Raw genomic sequence first — 14081 nt, 5'->3', positions numbered from 1 at the left:
GAGAGAAATGAAGTAATGTAATCTTTCCAAGATCCCTTTTTGTACTAAAAGGCAAAACACTTATAGCAGTGTATGTATGGAGTGACTCGGGCTGATATCTTTTTGTCTGACTGAGCAAATATCACACAATCAAAGCAAAATAGATCCCATAATCTTTTTTTCCCCTGAGGGTATTCCAGTTGAGCAGTTCAGCATTGACAGTAAGGATTTAAAGAAGTGCCGTTTCACACAATTTGCGAGAACATGGGAAACAAATATCCCGTATATAGTATATCTATCTATCTATCTATCTATCTATCTATCTATCTATCTATCTATCTATCTATCTATCTATCTATCTATCTATCTATCTATCTATCTATCTATCTATCTATCTATCTATCTATCTATCTATCTATCTATCTATCTATCTATCTATCTATCTATCTATTGTCATGATCCTGCCGCTCCAGCACAAGCTGTGCGGGTGTGCTAATTGGGAGGCACACACCTGTGCCTCATGCGGGCTGATCATCCCCCGTATATTTAGGACCCAGTGACAACTGGTCAGCCGCAGTTCGTTGAGCTTTATGTCCCGTTCCAGCACCCTCGTATTCCTGACTGAACCTGTGTGTACCGACCTTCGTCCGTTCTCTGACCAACCTTGTAAGCCTGATTCCTTGACACTTCTGCCTGCGTTGATTGTTCTCCCGTGTACCAACTCCTGCCTGCCCACTCATCTGCTCTTTTCGCCCGACGCCCCAACAACCGCTGCTGCACCGGACTGCCTGCTCGATCCCCGATCTCGGCATACAATAAACGTGTCTCTTCTTGAACTACCTTGCGTCTTCCGAGTTCCTGCATTTGGGTCCTACCTCTCGTTCAGATGGGACGTAACATCTATCTATCTATCTATCTATCTATCTGCTTTGGGACAGACACACTGAATGTCATTTAAAGGCGCCAATACTGACAGGCTGCCACAACTGATCAAGACCCATGTCACTGCGTGTCTCTGATAAATGCCATTCACAAGTGTTAATAAAGTTTTGAAAGGTGAACCAAAGCAATCTGCAGTAGATCTTTTTGCAGGTCTTGTCATTCTCAGAACCACTAATGATCTGCCTGGATCGTGATTGATGCAGTACTTTACTGCATCAAAGCTCAAGGGAAACTCTCTGCTTGCTAAACAGAATATAATCTTCAGTAAGCCTTGATCGACCCGTGCTGACTTATTTGCAACACATTGCGCGTTTGTTTATGTCATGATATTGATTCCAATCCATCCCAAACATTGTATGTATCCCAATGTTTTGTCTTCCTTTGTGATGAACAAATAATTCATTTGTCTCTTGCTCTTTATTATATTGCCTCAGGTACAGAGGGTGTATGTTTGATGACGTCCCATGGCACTCAACGGGAGGAAGGCTGTCGCAGCATTCGGCCCAAGGGAGGAGAATAAGACATACCATCTTATTTGCGGAGCATTATGAAAGTCTCTGATTAATCCTTCGAGGTGATGAAAAGGATATTAGCAAAAGTAGAGGAGTGGTTGAGATGGCATTGAAAACAATGTGATGGGGGTTGTACAATGTTGCACTTCTATAATCTGATGTTGTTGTTTTTCCAGGCTTGTGACACAGCGGTTGCTGTTTTGCAGAGATTGAGGTGGGGGAGTCTGGAAGGTTAACAAAGCACCCTTGTTCAAATGAGTGATTGTGAGCTAGCTACCTAAAATATATATATATATATTTTTTTTTTAAACACAATTGTTTCGTGAGAATTATGATATGATCATGAAAATTAATGATACATGGTCCAGTAAATGCCTGAAAGATGAAAAAAGTGCACATCATATGGCGAGAGAGGAGGTCCTACACGGATTATTGAAAATACAATGCATTAAACATTCCACAAACACTTTTCAAAGAGCAAGATTTAAATTATTTTGTGCACATTTGAGGTTTAAAAAAACTCTTGATCAACGGAATAACAACAATTAATAATTTTTATCCCCAAAGTGTGCATCCGCCAGTGTTGACTTTCCCAATTTCGTGCTCTGGGTGTTTTTATATTGGGGCCTCCAGCTATGGAATGTTCCCAGAGCATAATTTACTTTCAAACATCTTTTATAGATGAAGCAGTCAGGCTGGTAACTCTCACGTTGGTTTATGGGCTCACTGATCTGTAGTGCTGTGCACAGCTGTTGAAGACCTCAGAGTAGTTTTTGAAACATTTCAATGAGTTACCTTGAAAGGGGGCAGCTTGGTGGTGCAACTGGTTAGAGCGTTGGAGTCACAGATCTGAGGTCCCAGGTTCATTCCTGGACTCGCCTATGTGGCATGTTGTCCCCATGCCTGCGTGGGTTTTCTCTGGTTTCCTCCCACATCCCCAAAACATGCAACAATTATTGGACACTCTAAATTGCCTCTAGGTGTGATTGTGAATGGAGCTGTTTGTCTCTGTGTGCCCTGCGATTGGCTGGCAACCAGTTCAGGGTGTACCCTGCCTCCTACTCGTTGACAGCTGGGATAGGCTCCAGCACTCCCCGCGACCTTCGTGAGGATAAGCAGCTAAGAAAATTGATGGATGGAAATCTGACACTCACTGTTGGAAAAGGGGGAATTTGTGTGCACTTTTTGGCTGCAACGGTAAAGGTGGGAGGGACAAAGTCTTCTTCCACCATTTATCAGCACCTGTTTTAAATCAGGAGAGAAGACTGAATAATTGTCAAGGATAAAACAAAGATTGTGGCTTTTGACAAATCAGCAAGGCTGATCTCCAGATACCTGGTCCATACAGCTGTTTTTGTTCTTACCACTGCAATGAAGGTAAGTAATCATGCTTAACAAAGGTTTAAAATAGATTACATACTGTACATACAGTAAGTATGGAACTCAATGTTCACGCTTTACATTTTTGTTCAGTACTCTTACGTAAAATAAATTTATCAAATAATATATTAAGCTGATTATCAATACACTGGTTGTAAAAAAAATAAAAAAAAAAAAAAAAAAACAGGAACAATGACAGGTCACGACTGAGGTTTAGCCTAATGACCGTGCAGACCTCTATTCCTGATTTGTTTTATTCCGGTTGAGAAGATTCTTTTGTGATTAAAGCCAGATGAAAAATTTTAGAATTTATTTGAAAATACAGTCAAATAACAAGGTTGATGAAGGTCCAGCACTGGAATCTTTCACACATAGCTCAGAATAGCATCTGTGTAAGAGATCACAGAAGCTTTCATCATAGTATTTTGTAGTCTAAAATATTGGTTCCTGTCATGACGTCATAAAGTCTTGGACCAATCCTAACTTCGTCTTGGTGTCTGTGTGCATTCAGAAACTCAGTCCTCTCACCGCGCCCCGAGATTGCGGGACTCAGAGGGAGCTTCATTTTCTGTACCTTTACTTATGAAAGTGCTGCCTTTTGGCAGAAATACATCAATACATCTGCCATATTGTATCGAACGGCACATTCCACCAATAACCCCAAGTTTCTGAAGGGTCTGGGGCTCATAAAGTGTGCTTTTTCAATGTGGGTGTGACTGTCATGCATCTGTCATGATGTCAGTAATGCATTACAAAGGAATCTTTGTTGAGCTGAATGACCCACCATGCTAACCACTATCTAGCCTTGAGGCTAATCTTAAACATAGTCAATTTTGTTTGAACTAAAGTAAACCAAGCTGTCAATTTTTTTAGGTCATTAATTCAAACACTCAGTTTTATCTACACGTTTTCACAGTTTGCAAACAGTTGAGAAGAGTTGAATTGCTAATGATGGCCTCTTCATCAAAAAACATCAATAAATTTATCAAAACAGAACATGATTGTCTTTAACTTGGATACAGCTCTCATTACTATCTATCCATCCATTTTTTTGCCGCTTATCCTCACAAGGGTCGCGGGAGTGCTGGAGGCCATCCTCGCTGGCAAAGGGCAAGAGGCGAGAAACACCCCGGACCGGTTGCCAGCCGATCGCAGGGCACATAGAGACAAACACCCCCACTCACCTTGGGGCAATTTAGAGTGTCCAATTAATGTTGCATGTTTTGGGGATGTGGGAGGAAACCGGAGTGTCTGGAGAAAACCCACGTAGGCACGAGGAGAACATGCAAACTCCACACAGGGAGGGCTGGGATTGAACCCGGATCCTCAGAACTGTGAGGCCAACACTTTCTAGCTGCATCACCGTCCCGCACCTCACTATTATTGTTATTGTTATCGTATTTAACTTTGTTATCTCATTAAGTTCTATAGAGTGAATAGTAAAATATTGTATCATCACAATAGAGTGATATTAAAACATAAATTCATGTAATTGTAATGGTAATTTATCATAATTTTCTCATAACAATGAAACTGCCAAACAAAAACCTGAAAATAGTTTGTTTCACCACTAAGCTGTCATTGAAGTCCACAAAGGCCAGTAAATGAATTTATTTACCTTTTTACTTCGTTACTTGCATACTTACTTACTTATTTACCTACTTACCTTTTTATACAGTATTATGCCCACACATGCAGTTAGTCTGTGTATGTGAGTGTTGATAGAGCACACAGAGACATGGTGTCTGTTCTTAAGGGCTCAGTCGCTTCACTTTCCCATCTTCCTCTATCCCTCAATCCTCCCTGGCAGCTCATGTCTATTCAAATCAAGTGCCGGCAGAACTGTGACTGAATCCATTTCGCTGTGGAATATGAAATCTTAGTTCCTTTGAGTATACAGTAAAGCCCAGAGTCCCCGCTCTGATTCCTCCACAGCCAAACAACAGCAAAGGTGTGAGTGCACAGGCATGGCAGCGAGGATCTCATTTATAGCAATCTTGGCCCACAGGACACCAGTGTCACATTTTGCTATTTCCAGACATTGCAGAAAAGGCCAAGAGGGAGCTTGCGAAAGCGACAATATATCACTTCAAGTCAGTCAGTCTTTTTGCATCACTTTTTTTTTCCCGTATGATGGGTTTCTGGCTCATGTTAGATTCTGCTTGGCACATCTTTTGTTCATTCATCTTCATCTTCTGGACTTTTTCATGGCTGCTTCGCTCCAGTTCACAACCAGTCTTATAATTCAGAATGTCATCTATCACCACTGCTTGATTTCTATCGTTGCAGATCTTCCATGTTGTAACTATGGCTGTTAACCTTAATGACATTTATTTTTGGTGCCAAATGAAGCATGTGACTCACGCTGCTATTGCTACTTCACTTCATAACAGCCAATATGAGTTTCTTCTGTTAGAAAAGATGGATTAAGTTGTGTTGAAATGAGACTTCAGTGGAATTGACGACATCAACTCACACTCCCTGAAGTCTTCACAAGAACAAGCAGCACTTAGAAGTGTGCGAATCCAACCACCAAAAGGCGAAATTTAAGTCAAGAGAAGTCGAGCAAGAAGAATCTTTTTTTCCATTCCAATTACTTTGGTCCCTCCTGGAAGCCGTCACTTTACTGTAGCGGAAGGATTCGTGTGTTCCAATGATCACACATGGTCACACATGGCAGACAGGTCCTAGGTGTGGGGGCCGAACAAAGCACAGTGAAACGACAATGATGAAACACTTGAATGGGTTGAGGTTTCCCTTGGCCGAGGCAGGTCACCAGGGCCCCCTTCTGGAGCCAGGCCTAGAGGTGGGGCTCTAGGATGAGCGCCTGGTGGCCGGCCCTGCACCCATGGGTCTCAGCTGGCCATAGCCCGAAAGGGTAACATGGGTCCACATTCCAATGGGCTCACTACCTTGGCAATCTGATCCCAGCTACAGAAGCTGGTTGTAAGGATGTGGAATGGGTTATCTCTGCCAGGGAAGGAGCCCAGCCTGGTGTGTGAGGTCGAGAAGTTCTGTTTGGGCTCTGGTATCTTTTGAGAAGGGTTGGAGCCTCTTTTACACTGGAGTTGCCCACAGTAAGAGGCGCCGAGCAGGTGTATATATACAGTGAAGAAAATAAGTATTTGAACACCCTGCTATATTGCAAGTTCTCCCACTTAGAAATCAAGGAGGGGTCTGAAATTTTCATCGTAGGTGCATGTCCACAGTGAGAGAGATAATCTAAAAAAAAGAATCCAGAAATCACAATGTATGATTTTTTTAACGATGTATTTGTGTGATACAACTGCAAATAAGTATTTGAATACCTGAGAAAACCAATGTAAATATTTGGTACAGTAGCCTTTGTTTGCTATTACAGAGGTCAAACGTTTCTTGTATTTGTTCACCAGGTTTGCACACAATGCAGGAGGGATTTTGGGCCACTCCTCCACACAGGTCGTCTCTAGATCAAACAGGTTTCTGGGCTGTCACTGAGAAACAAAATCTCACAATACATGGCTGCGGTCATCCTTTCCTTAACACAGTGGATTCGTCCTGTCCCATGTGCAGAAAAACACCCCCAAAGCATGATGCTACCAGCCCCATGCTTCACAGTAGGGATGGGATAGAACTTATCATTCATCTTCATCCAAACACGGTTAATGGAATGATGACCAAAAAGTTTCATTTTGGTCTCATCTGACCACAAAACTTTCTCCCATGACTCCTCTCTATCATCCAAATGGCCATTCGCAAACTTGAGACGGGCCTTGACATGTGCTGGTTTAAGCAGGTGAACCTACCGCACCATGCATGATTTCAAACCATGACGTCTTAGTGTATTACCAACAGTCACCTTGGAAACGGTGGTCCCAGCTCATTTCAGGTCATTGACCAAGTAATGCCTTGTAGTCCTGGGCTGATTCCTCACCTTTCTAAGGAACATTGAGACCCCACGAGGTGATATCTTGCATGGGGCTCCACTCCGATTGAGAATGACCATCATGTTTCGCTTCTTAGAGTGGGTGTTAGAGAGTGCTCCCACTGGGGACTCCATCATTCTCGTTGGGAACTTCGATGCTCATGTGAGCAGTAACAGTGAGACCTGGAAGGATGTGATTGAAAGGAACACCCCACCCCCACCTACCACCCCAATCAGAACATGTGGGGTATTCTGTTATTGCATTTCTGTGCTCATCCTGGATTGTTCATAACAAATAACATGCATAAGGGTGTCAACATGTGCACTTGGCACCTTGATATCCTAAGTCGCGCTTCAATGATTGACTGCATCCGTGGGTTTTCTCCGGGCACTCCAGTTTCCTCCCACATCCCAAAAACATGGGACATTATTTGGACACTCTAAACTGCCTCAAGGTGTGATTGTGAGTGTGACTTTTGTCTGTTACCATGTGCCCCGCGATTGGCTGGTAACCAGTTCAGGATGTTCCCACCTTCTGCCTGATGACAGATAGGATAGACTACAGCACTCCCGCGACCCTCGTGAGGATATGCGGCTCAGAAAATGAATGGATGGGTGAATCCCATTTACTTTAAATAAATAAATCTTTCACATTTCAGGTATTTAGACATGATTGAACTGTCTTCTCAGCTCCCAAGAGTAAAGTTTTTTTTTTTTTTTTTTTTTTTTTTTTTACCACAATGCCTTTTGAATGCATTATGACATTCCCTGGTGAGCATGAAGAGAATTGGGTGTGTTATCACTTCAGCAGTGTTAAATGAAAGGAGGATTTTTAAAGTACAACCTAAATGTAAAATCCATGATGAGACTCACATTTATTTATATTCAGTTTGCTTGAATTGCTTCGTTATTGGGCATTATAGAAAAAGATCATTACCCCTTTCTTTATCTCAAAATGCAGCTGCAATAGATAAGAGGTTCCAATTACCTTCCTTGGTAAGTGACATACTTTAACGTGATTTTCTATTTTTAAAATAGATTAACTCGACTCATATATGGCTACATGGGCTTTCTTTCAATATTTCTCGCAATCTGTGAAGTAGCTTTTTTGCACTTTGCACCAATAGAAAAAAATATATGAATTCATTCAGTTTTAACATTGTATTTGTAAGTAATTCAATTGAAAGTATAAAAAAGCACATTAAACATTTTTCCTATGACTATGTGCGCACTTCTTATTTGTCATCATTTTATTTTTCATAAAATAGAGGCATGCTTCAATTGTATCTGCAGATTATCATGCCTTGATGTTCAGACTCCAGCACTCCAATTTCCTCCCACATCCCCAAAACATGCAACATTAATTGGATACTCCAAATTGCCCCTAAGTGTGATTGTGAGTGTGACGATTGTCTGTCTCCATGTTCTCTGCGATTGGCTGGCAACCAGTTCAGGGTGTACCCCGCCTCCTGCCCGAAGTTATCTGGGATCAGCGCCAGCTCTCCCATGACCCTTGTGAGGATACGCGGCTTGGAAAATGGATGGACGAATGGATGGATGTGTCTTTGGCTTTGTAAAAAGACTTTTGTCAATTAATTTGGAAATCCTAGTATTTTTCATGAAATCTTGTCCTTCTTCTTTTTCCTTTAGGGGTTGCCACAGCGTGTCATGTTTTTCCATCCAAGCCTACCTCGTGCATCTTCTTCTCTAACACCCATTGTCCTCATCTCCTCCCTCACAACATCCATCAGCCTTTTCTTTGGTCTTCCTCTCGCTATTTTGCCTGGCAGCTCCCATACTCAGCACCCTTTTACCAATATACTCACTTTCGTTTCTGAACATGTCCAAACCATCCAAGTCTGCTCTCTCTAAAATTGTCTCTAAAACATTCAACTTTGGCTGTCCCTCTAATGTGCTCATTTCTAATCTTATCCAGCCTGTTCACTCCAAGCGAGAACCTCAGCATCTTCATTTCTGCTACCTCCAGTTCTGCTTCCTGTTGTTTCTTCAATGCCACCATCTCTAATCCATACAACATGGCCCTGACAGAAGTTGTATAGTGGCCAGAATTAATTTGAAATTGCTATATTCAGCATCTCTCAATAACATACAACATAACTGTATAATGAACACAGAGCCATGTGCATAGACATTCTTGATGGCAGATGCTCAAGCCAAAAAGGTCACCCATTCTCAAAATTGTTCATATTATCAAGAAAAAACAGTGGTATATATTTAGTTTACATATCAATGTCTGTTAACACACACAACACAGTCAATAATACAGCTGGTGAAGGGAAGCTATATGCAAAGGCAGTTTTTTTCATCAAGAACAAACAGGAAATGCATGAGCACCACTTTGGGTCTACACTGTGTGCACGTGCCTGCCAGCAAATACAATTAATGTATCCTCCAGTTTTTACATATTTTGACTTTATCAACCCTTGGGAGTGAGAACAATGAGGACAAAGGGGCATACTGTAGCTGGCCAACTTCTCACAAAAAAATCTAGTCAAAGAAAACGTTGTTATTACTACTGGGGAGAGTTTCTCCTTGAAGCTGTTTTAATTTGCAAAGAAGCGATTGGTATGCTCTGATTGCAGGAATAAAAAAATGTCGGCAAAGGCTTTTACAGAACTAAGTGAGTCTGTGCGTTTGCTCTCTTGAATCCATTCGCTGCTATTTAAACATTCAACCCTGCCCTCAGATCTTAGGAGACATGAAAATGTTTCAAAACATCTTGTTTTAAAACAACAAACAAAGCATTAAATACAATACGTGTTATAAATAAGGGTTCTCCTATTTTGATATTCACTGGATCCACAGCCACATGTTAATTTATAATTATAATTATAATTCGCAGTGGTATTTGAGCTGCACTGCAGCACACTGATAGCTGTTTCTAAAATCATAATATTAGAAACATGTTTCTGTAGAGAAATAGTTCAACACACTACCGAACATCCCCAATCAAAACTATTAACTTAAAAAAAGATCTTACTTTAATAGAGAGATTAAAAATTACTTGTAATTTGTTTATGCTATCGCCAAATGTTTTGTCTGGAAAGGGCACCTCAGCAAGATGAATGCAATCCTTTTGCTGTGTAAAAACATGTTTTTTCACTTTCTATCCAAACAATCAATCTCAGAGATGCTGCATCCTCTGTGAGCTTTACCCCCTGAAAAAAAAAAACATGAATATTTCATTTCAGTTGTGCGGTCCACTCTTCCTGCCAACATTGGCCTGCCTGTCCTTTGATCGTTGGTCCTCCAAGACCTCCAAACACTGATAAGCTGATTCTGTGGAAATAGAGAGACAACTAGAATGAAGAACCAGCTCTACCTATACGAGTGTACACGGTGTTTGCGTCGTCTTTTTATCGGCGCTAAGTGGTCAGAAAATAATGCTCTGTATATGCAAATAATAATTAGTGGTCTTGGAACCGGATGCTTTAATTAGACTGCACATCCTCAAAGTGTTCACTCAACAAAGGAAGCACAATTTTCAGGGTTTTCTTTTATGACATCATATAACCGTCTCCACTGATAGCCTTAGTGGTGAATATCTGCAATTTTATATTAGTTTTGGGTGTTCCAATCATGACATGCACAGGTGAGACCCCCACTCCACCACATCACTCATCTGAATTAATTTACACTTTTGTGCACTTTACGCCTATAAAATGAAGATGCAAACTCCGTGTACACATGCACAGGCCGGCAACTACTGCTGACCTGGAGGAGAAGTTTCTGTTACTAAATCCTGACAAAGACGTTCTTTTTATCTTCACAAACACAACGCACATCATTTAAAAGACAGCTGTAATAGGTTTCAGGAGTTAGCGTGAATAGTTTTGCACAATTTCAGTCAGTTAACACTTTGGTGCATCTGCTAAAAAAAGAGAACGAACAATGTCAGATTGTAATTGTAACCAAGGACACATTAATGATAAAAGAAACATTGAACTGTTGAATCTGTTTTTGAATTAATAAAAAAAAGGTCAATTTATTGTGATAAAGTCTCATATTTGTGCCTTCTGCTTTCATACATTCGATGGATCAAGTTGAAAGGTTATAATTCACATAGTGTAGGATATGTGAAATATTTAAAGGTATAGAAATAATTTCAAGGAATATGCATGTTTAAAGGTGGAGTGGCTACCTAATGGTAAGCACAGCTGCCTCACCGTTGTGAGGTTGCAGGATTCGTTCCCGGCACTGGCCTTCCTATATGGAGTTTGCAAGTTCTCCCAATGTTTCTCTATTTCCTCGCACATTCCCAAAAGATGCATTTTAGGTTAATTGAGCAATCGATGTTTTTCTTGGGTGATAAGATATCATCTCATAATGGAACAGAAACTTTAAGAGAGGCAGTTTCAGGAAGAAGGCACGGCCCTCTCTAGTGGACGTGCTATTTAATCCCCTTTAGGTTAACAGTAGCTCATTCTTAAAATCAGTTAAAAAACGAGCTAAAATTACTCATGAACTTTTATTTTAGGTGGTATTTTCAGATGGATGGATAGATCAGCCACTTTTTTCCCGTGTATTTCTTTAGCGGGATGACATATAAAATTAAGTGTAGAACAAGAAGGGAAATTCACACCAGGAATATGTTGAAAGAAACAATTTTCCGCAAATCCTAATGATTCGCTTCTTTTTAAAGTTATTATATTCTTATTCAGCCAGGAAAAAAATGAATTTTCTGATGTAATTATATTATTTGTAGGAAAGACTTCATCCATCTATGCAGTTTTTATCCTCACCCAATCGGAGCCCATCCGAGCTGACTTTGACCGAGAGGTGGAATAAACCTTGACACGGACAGTTTAGAGTCTTTGATGAATCTAACATGGGTGTTTTTTTGGAATGTAGAAGGAAGCCTAAAATACATATACTTGTAGTGCGTGGGCATGTGTATTTGTGTGCATAGATGCAAGTCTCTGGCAGGCAAGTCAGCATTCAGCCTCCTCAACTGGGAATGTGTTTATCTAATAATTGGACACACCCACACATGGTCACCCTCCCGCCTGATGCTGCTTCCTTACCACAGTCATTGCCTCTTCACTCACTTCTTCTGCATTTCACCACATGAGGGGTCGGATGTCAATTGCAACTCAACTTTCACTGAAGCAAAAACTCGGTCCATTTGCTTAATTCATAAACTCCAACAAAATGCATGCTTTAGAAGACCCATCCATCAACATTCTATAGTGCTTTATCCTCACCAGGGTTACGGGTGAGCTGGAGCCCATCCCAGCTGACTTGGGGGCAAAGACATCTTACACTCTGAACTGGTTGCCAGCCAATCACAGGTTTGATGATTCTCATCATAAAAACATTACTTGATATTACAATAAGACACATATATATATCCATCCAGCCATTTTATTAGCTGCTTATCCTCACGAGGGTCATGGGGGTGCTGGAGCCAATACCAGCTTTCAATGGGAAGGAGGCAGGGAACACCCTGAACTGGTCGCCAGCCAATCGCAGGGCACATGGAGACACAACAGTCACACTTACTATCACACCTAGACGAAATTTAGAGTGTCCAATTAATCTTGCATATTTTTGGGATGTGGGAGGAAACAGGAGTACCCGGAGGAAACAGGCACGGGGAGAACACGCAAACTCCATACAGGGAGGGTCGGGATTTGTACACCCAACGCTCCACAGCTGCGCCACCGTGCCGCATCACAAATATATTTACTTGATTAATCATACAAAGAATGTATGTTCCATCCACTTATTATTTTTGTATTTACAAATGGAATACAGTACATGTGTATCCTAAATCTGTAATTAAGGATGAATGGGCTCACTCATCCCCTTTTTATGGGGAACCCTTGAATTCATTACAAGTGTTTATTCCTTGCTCTGCCCACACGAGATGGTGGAGACAAAAGAAACCCGTCACGTTTTCCTAATAAATATAGCTACATAATAATCCAGAATTAACAAATACACGTGACATTCTCGCAAATTAGAACTGTCACAAGAAGCAAAAGCGAATAGATGCAATGTCTGAAGGACATTTTTTCACAATACTGTAGATTTAAATTAAAAAAATGCACATTTAAAACATGGATAACAAAGTTTTGGAATCTTCGGTTTAATTCCCCTTTAAAATGATGATTTAATGTATTATTCTAAGGTGGTTCCAATACAGTGACGACCATATTTGGTTACTTGAGACGGGCCCACTGTCAGTATGATGCTACTTTAGACATTCACACTGTTCTGACAGTGTCGTTCCTACCTTAGAATTATCACTTTGTGTACCAAATTAAGTGTGCTGTGAATGTTACCCATACATTCTTCAGTAAATATCACCGGGAGGTCCGAGGGCTGTTGACACTTGTGATGGTTCTCTCCCCTTAAAAGAAAATTGTGTAAAGGGAAAATTATGAACTTAAATGATCCAATTAGAATCTGTGCACTACATCAGGCCCACGTAAAAAGAAACTAAACCAGATCATCTTGCCCTGAGTTATGGTATGTTGTGTCAGCACATCATCCACAAGGTTGTGGCAGGTACTTTTAGGCTGGATATTGTATTTTTTGAAGCGCATAAGTGGTTCCTAAAAGTGGTGACAATGTTACAAGGCAAAAAAATTCCTTGTCAATCTCCAAATGCAACCTCAGAGGAATACGCGGACACACACACACATAAGCAGCCTTCGTTCCCTTCCGTGCTACAGTATCAGTGGTTGGAGTACTCCCTGTTCTCTGGAGGACACCCGGAAGCCACCCTACTACCCGGCTTATCTCTGAGTTCCCACCACTTGCAGAAAGGAAGGTCTTTAATTTGACTCTTATCACACTTGAGAGGGATTTCAGATGAAATAACGGCCATGTGTGTGTGTGTTTGTTGTGGGAGGTTAGATCCCCCTTACCACAATGCCACAGGCCCAGAGCACCACTTTCCCATGACAATATTTGATCATTAATACACACACACACATTTCAGAAAACTGGAACGCCCCACTTGCTGTGTTCACTCAGAGCATTATGGTCGTAAAACTACCTTATATATAAAGAACCATACAAACATCTATTTGTGTTTGTGGATCTTGAGTGAGTACATTTTGAGCTACTTACGACAGTCAATAAATGCAATTAAAAGGTTGAACAACACAAATTTAGAGACAACATATGAGTAAACTCCTGCTGTTTCATATCATCAAGTTATAAGCTGTCATGTCACACTAAGTACGTATGTATGGACATTGCTGTTGGCACGGTTACAAGAAATGAAAAAGCAGTCGGTTCTCCATTTATCCCGGTAACATTTGTGATGCTTCTGTGAAGAATTTCCACAAGATGTCCAGGTGTGTGTGTGTGTGTGTGTGTGTGTGTGTGTG

General features: G+C 41.0%; 1 protein-coding gene across 6 annotated transcripts in view; it reads left to right on the top strand.

The window, feature by feature from the left end:
• Positions 1-10726, top strand: part of LOC133509539 (heparan sulfate glucosamine 3-O-sulfotransferase 1-like) — a 56583-nt gene extending 45857 nt beyond the window's left edge. For 3 of the 6 annotated variants that reach the window (XR_009797365.1, XR_009797363.1, XR_009797368.1), the window contains 3 exons: positions 1356-1495; positions 1610-2810; positions 9930-10726. The gene's annotated coding sequence lies outside the window, so the exon portion shown is untranslated. Of the gene's footprint in view, positions 1-524; positions 646-1355; positions 1496-1609; positions 2811-8367 lie in introns of those variants that run through there. The other 3 variants (XR_009797367.1, XR_009797364.1, XR_009797366.1) reach the window with 3 other exon arrangements.
• Positions 10727-14081: the final 3355 nt, after the last annotated feature.

Source organism: Syngnathoides biaculeatus, chromosome 12, assembly GCF_019802595.1.
Source record: "Syngnathoides biaculeatus isolate LvHL_M chromosome 12, ASM1980259v1, whole genome shotgun sequence".
NCBI classification, from domain to species: domain Eukaryota; kingdom Metazoa; phylum Chordata; class Actinopteri; order Syngnathiformes; family Syngnathidae; genus Syngnathoides; species Syngnathoides biaculeatus.
Note: the sequence above shows the minus strand (reverse complement) of the source record. Positions and strands in the feature narration are given on the sequence as shown.